The sequence below is a fragment of the Sorghum bicolor genome, chromosome 4 (genome assembly GCF_000003195.3).
Source record: "Sorghum bicolor cultivar BTx623 chromosome 4, Sorghum_bicolor_NCBIv3, whole genome shotgun sequence".
NCBI classification, from domain to species: Eukaryota; Viridiplantae; Streptophyta; class Magnoliopsida; order Poales; family Poaceae; genus Sorghum; species Sorghum bicolor.
The window spans coordinates 51,122,785-51,128,839 of NC_012873.2; positions in this window are offsets into that span (position 1 = coordinate 51,122,785).

Below are 6,055 nucleotides of genomic sequence, written 5' to 3' on the forward strand. Positions count from 1 at the left end.
GAATAGACGTGCAAATTGCAGACACGCGAACACTTCACCGTGTCATCGAGCAAGCTGGATTCGTCTCGCGGTCTCTCCACTCTCAAGCACTCCCACGGCCCACTCACCCGTGCCGGCATCAAGAGATGTCCCGTTATTATCAGCTTTGTTATCAGGCGTAACGTGGGCCAGTTTCCTACGCCTTCAATCAAACAAGGAAACGGGCGGGGCCATCCACTCGGGTAAGGGCCTTATTACGCTGCGACAGGCTGAAAGGGACAAGCGTATAGACGGGCCGGGCCTTTGCTCACACAAGGACGCCGCCTCTTGAAAACCCATACCGTCTCAAAAAAAAGTGTTTTTAACTTTGATATTATATATATATATAATATTAGTAACTATAATATATGGTTAGTATCATTAGATAGATTATTAAATCTAAATTTGTTTGCAAGTCTAGTCCACCTTAAGGAAGTGTGATTAGAGTTTGCCTTATTGGGTTGGTTGTGCTCGGATATTACCAAATATATACATAATATTAGTAACTATAATATATGATTAGTATCATTAGATAGATTATTAAATCTAATTTTTTTTTGCAAGTCTAGTCCACCTTAAGAAAGTGTGATTAGAGTTTGCCTTATTAGGTTGGTTGTGCTCGGATATTTTCGTAGTTGGAACTCTTAAGAGGTCTGCCACTATAAATATCTTTCAGGAACACTTTTAGTTGTTTCATCCATATCTGATTTAGAGATTGAGGTGGTGGTGTACTGTTTTCAGATCAAAATAAAATCAAATAACTTATTGAAAATTGTCTTTTATGACTAGTGTGTATAGTACTATAGATAGATAGCAGGAACCTCGCGCAAATGCGGTTTATGAAGCTTAAAAATTGTAGCATGAGAAGTCATACACAATGTAAAGCACACCACAAAGAATACACAATTTTTTTGTAGCAGGACATAATAATTTTTTAATTATACATTACATGTATGAACCGTGTCAAAGGGGAACTAATAGAACAACAAACATGGTATTGATTACCACTCTCGATGCCTTTAGATATCCATATTCAGAAAGTTTGAACTTTACAATTTTATTAAGTATTGACATACCCAAAGGCTAAAAATATTTTGGGTGCACAGGTATATACTGAATTTTGGAATTACCAATATCCATCCTTGTTAGGGTGCATCATTATTGAGAAATAATTTTCTAAAATAACAAATATCCTTTGGGCACCTAATTCTTATGTCATAATAGATCCGAACACTTGCCATCGATTGACTTTAATATATAACTAGAACATCAAGCGCTCTTTGGGCGCCCTACAATGATTTTAGGACATACTAATCTGACTGACAAATATAGCTAAGATACAGTCTTTGTCACTATCACGCAAATGGAGGACATCACTTCAATAAGCACATAGCACAAATTATGAGCCATCATACTTCTGCTCTCAATGATGCATTACACAACTAAATAGTTACAGTTGGGTTTAGGATCCTCCTTATAACATTAATCTTAGATCAAGTTTTTTGAAAAGCCAGAATATGTCTTCCACCGAGTGTGTAGCTGACAAAAGAACTTTCACAATTTTCAAAAGCAGGCATATGAGGAGCAACAGAAAAAAACCGCTAATTAATGCAATAAAAACACTACCTTGTCACCCTTGATGGGTTCATAACATGCACAATGGCTTAGGTTATGTAAGATATAGCAGGTGGAGTAGAGAAATCCAATTTAAAATATAAATAAAACATTATGTCAAACTCTTTGTTCATTGCTTTCCATAATCCAGAGAGAAAAGACATTGAAAGAAGCCAAGAAGCCGTAGAAAACAATAGCAAGAATGGCGTTATATAGTTCCACTTAACAAGCATCAAGAAGTCATATATAGAAAACCCAGCACTGAATCCGTAGGACAACCAAAAGCATCTAGACGAACTGCCAAAAAAGATCAATTGTTCCATTCACCGCTTTACAAAATCCAGCAACAGAGCTATATGTGTGCTCCCATTTCATAGCTGAATTTACTGCCAATGAAGGAGGGGAAAGAGTAGGCACCAAGAGATAGCAAACACACTGGAAATTGGAAAACTGCCACAGAAAAAGCATAGGAAGAAGCCAAGAAGTTGTAGAAAGAAGCATTATAATAAAAACATTGCAATACAAAGGAACATATTGACAGATATACAATATAAATCAAATGGACAAAGTATCATTTGAGGTAGCAGTAAGAGAGTATTCGAAGCACTGACTAACAATTGGATTATTATGTTTTTTGTCCAGTAGAATCCACAGTTGTTTGATGCAAAAGTGATGGATGTCCACATCCAAGTCAGTCCAAATACATGATATCCAAGTGCTAAAGTCCAAATGGGTGTTGAATTAAGCTCAATCCAATACCAGGTCTAACCAAACTATGATAATCATGAGGGGAAAACAAGAATGTTGAATAAGCAAGTATACACCGATGGACTAAATTTAAACTTGATCTATTTTTTTTCTTATTTCCAATCCTTACTATCTAGCTTATTCTTGCCATAATATGCCCAAGTTCATACAGAGTGATATTATAGTAGCAACACCAAATGAAGAAACGGACATCAATATAAGCACCAATTCATTTATATGTGATTTTTGAGAAGACAACTGCTGAAGGAAAGCCAGCTAAAATGAAACCCATTCAAAGGAGATGAACACAAGGCATTCACATAAGCATAATGTAAGTGCAATCAAGCCTATTGTGGGTTTTGGCGTTGATGACCACCGAATTAGGGAACTAATGAGATTTGCTGAGATGACAAGCAGGGAATATAGCAAAGAGGTTGTTGAATACCATGGAGGTTCCCCCAATTCTAAAGGATGGTTTTCCTAGCTCCAAAGGAGGTTTAATTCATTTTCGGTTTGAATTTGAGTATAGGAAAAGCCGTACTATAAAGAGGGACTCCAAGTTTGTTGATCAAATTGTGAACCAAAGGCTCAAAAGCTTCTCAACATCCTCAGACCCAAGCCTAGCCAGCATATCTTTCTCTGTACACTTTTGTGTTTTCAGGCTGGTTCAGGCGAGGGCGGCACTGCCGCCCTACCCTGTGACAGTTGGAGAGCTGGGTATAAATACCCATTCAGACCGTCTCAAACGGTAACTTCCTCGTCTTCCTCGCTCCCAACCGTTGAAAACTGACCAGAGCTCATCTCTCTCTCCCTCCATTGTTGCTCCTCAAGCCCCCCAAGCCAATCCTTGATTCCAACCATCAAAACTTGAGGGAAAAGGCAGCAAACTTCGATTGGAGAGCAGATCCATTGATTCCCAGCGTCAAAAAGAGCTTTTGGTTCACGTTTGGCCGGCAGCCTTGAGTTTGTTACTCTTGGAGCTTGCTCCTAGCCGGCTAGGCGTCGCCCTAGAGCTTGCCAACATGTGTGGCAGCCAAGGGAAGGTTTGTAAGGTTACCCTTGCAGCTAATACATTATTCACTCTTTGCAAGGGGTAAAATCCTTGCTTTGAGAACGAGGAGAAGGTAAGCTGTGTGGCTAAGCTGGTCCTAGTGTGGGCGCCTCAACAACATGGAGTAGGCCAAGCCTTGTTGTGGCAACAGCTGAACCACGGTAAAAATCGTGTGTCTTGTGTGCTTTCACTTGTGTATGAGTTTGTGTTAGGATTTGAGGCCGATCTACTTGGTGGGGAGGCTCCAGCACATTCTAGCTACATACTCGTGCTCTAATATCTTGCAGGAAGCTTGGAAATTTAGTCGATCTAAATTTCTCTGGGTAAAGTTTGAATCAATTCAGTTAAGCTTCTGTCTGTTTTTCTGTTGAAGCCGGCAGTGCCGCCCTCGGAGGGCCTCACTGCCGCCCTTGCCTGCGTGACTGATAAACTCTGCTGAAAAAGTTTGAACAGGCCTATTCACCCCCCCTCTAGGCCACTTCCTGTACGTCCAGAGATCCTACAAGTGGTATCAGAGCTAAGTTGCTTCGTATACGCTTCACCGCGTGAAGTATGGAAGTTGCGGGAAGCTCAGGGGCGAAGGATAAGTCCATTCCAGCTGCACAAGCTGAGGATGTGCTGGTTGAGAGTGATAACAGTGAGCTATCAGTCTCAACAGCCAGCAACTCCACCCTCAAGCCTGATGGTGGTATGACTACCAACCCCGAGAGAAGGCAAAGGAGGCAAGCAAGAAGAGAAGCTAAAGCAAAAAGAAAAGAAGATGAAAAGCTAGCTGCCAAGAAGAAGAGAAAAGAAGAAAGAAAAGCCAAAAGAGAAGAGCGAGCCAAAAGAAGGGCAGCAAAGAAAGAAGAAGAGAAGAAGAAAGAAAAGGAGGTGTATGATGCATCATCAAGTGAGCTATCATCTAGTACAGATGATGGTGATGATGATGAATCATATAACCGCTCCAAGAAGGACAAGAAGGGCAAATCAATGAAGGAGGACAACAGCAGCAAAAAGAAATACTCCGCTGTATCCTTTAACTATTCTTATTTGTCTAACCGAGACAAGAAGTGTCTTGTCAACGTGCCCGCTGGCAAGTTGCCTCATTTCGATGGGACCGAATTTGCTAAGTGGAAGCATTTGATGAGTCGCTATCTTGGAGCTCTTCACCCCGGTCTTTGGGATGTTGTTTGTGATGGATTTCAGGAACCTGCAAATCCAGAGAATCCAACAAATGAAGAAATGATTGCTGTCCACTTCAATAATCAAGCCACAAGCATTCTCCTTAGTGCTCTCAATGGAAATGAGTACAATCGAGTGATGAATGTGAATGTGGCCAAGCAGATTTGGGATACTTTGGTTTTAGCTCATGAAGGTGTTGACAAAGTGAGGAAGGCCAAAATTGATTTGATGATGGCCAAGCTCAATAGGTTTGTGATTGTTGGTGATGAAGGGCCACAAGAAATGTTTGATAGGTTGATGGTGCTAGTTGGAAAAATTAGAGGCTATGGTGGTGACCTTGATGATCATAAAGTTGTGAAAGTAATGTTGGAAGCATACTCACCAAGGAATGAGACCGTGGTCACTCTCATTAGAGACAAGAAGAATTTCGAGCACTTCACCCCAAGTGATGTGCTTGGAAGATTGTTGACATTTGACATGCAAAGAGAAGAGGCTAATGAGAGAAGAAAGCTTGGCGAGCTGCAAGCCAAGTTAGAAGGCATGAAGGTCAATGATATAGCACTCAAGGCAAAGCAATCAAACAAGCAAGGTGGCTGCAGCAAATCCAAGAGCAGCAAGCAAGTATCAACAAGTCAGCCCAAGAAAGCAAAGCAAGTTCAAGAATGTGATCCATCTTCATCCTCTAGTGATAGTGATGGTGATGATGGTGATTATGAGAAGATAGATGATATTGCCCTCTTCATAAGCAAGCATAGACGGGGGCTAAAGCAACATGGATTCAAGTTCACTCCAAGGAAGTTCCAAAACAAGAAGAAGAGATTGTGCTTTAACTGTGGCAGCACCGAGCATCTTGTTGCAGAATGTCCAGAGGCAAAGAAAAAGAAGGAACAAAGGCATGACAACAAGAGAAATTACAAGAGGGTTGGAGAAGCACACATCGGGCATGAATGGGACTCAACTCAAGAGACCTCAAGTGGAGATGAGAAGGTGGCTACCATGGCTGTCCTCAAGTCAACATCTTCACCAAGGCTCTTCGACAACATGACTGATGATGAGCAAGATGGCAGCCCCCACATTTGTCTTATGGCAAAGGGTGGGAAGGTACAAACCAAATCCAAATCTTCTCCAATCCCCAAAGAAATCTCTAGTAGTGAATTAAGTGACTCCTCTAGTGATGATGACTCTAGTGATGATGAATTTAATGAAATGACTAAAAAGTGTGATCATAAAACTAAAGTCTACATCTCTAGGCTAATGAAGGAAGTACTAGATCTCAATAATGAAATTGATTTAAGAAACAATGACATCAAGGCGCAAGCTGAGAAAAATCTGGCTCAAATTAAAGAAATTGACTCATTGGAGAGTGAGGTGGCTGCACTAAAGAAAAGTATAAAGAAAGAAAAAGAAAGCCACACTCTCACAAAGAAGGAAGTAGATGCACTCAAGCAAAAGTATTATGGC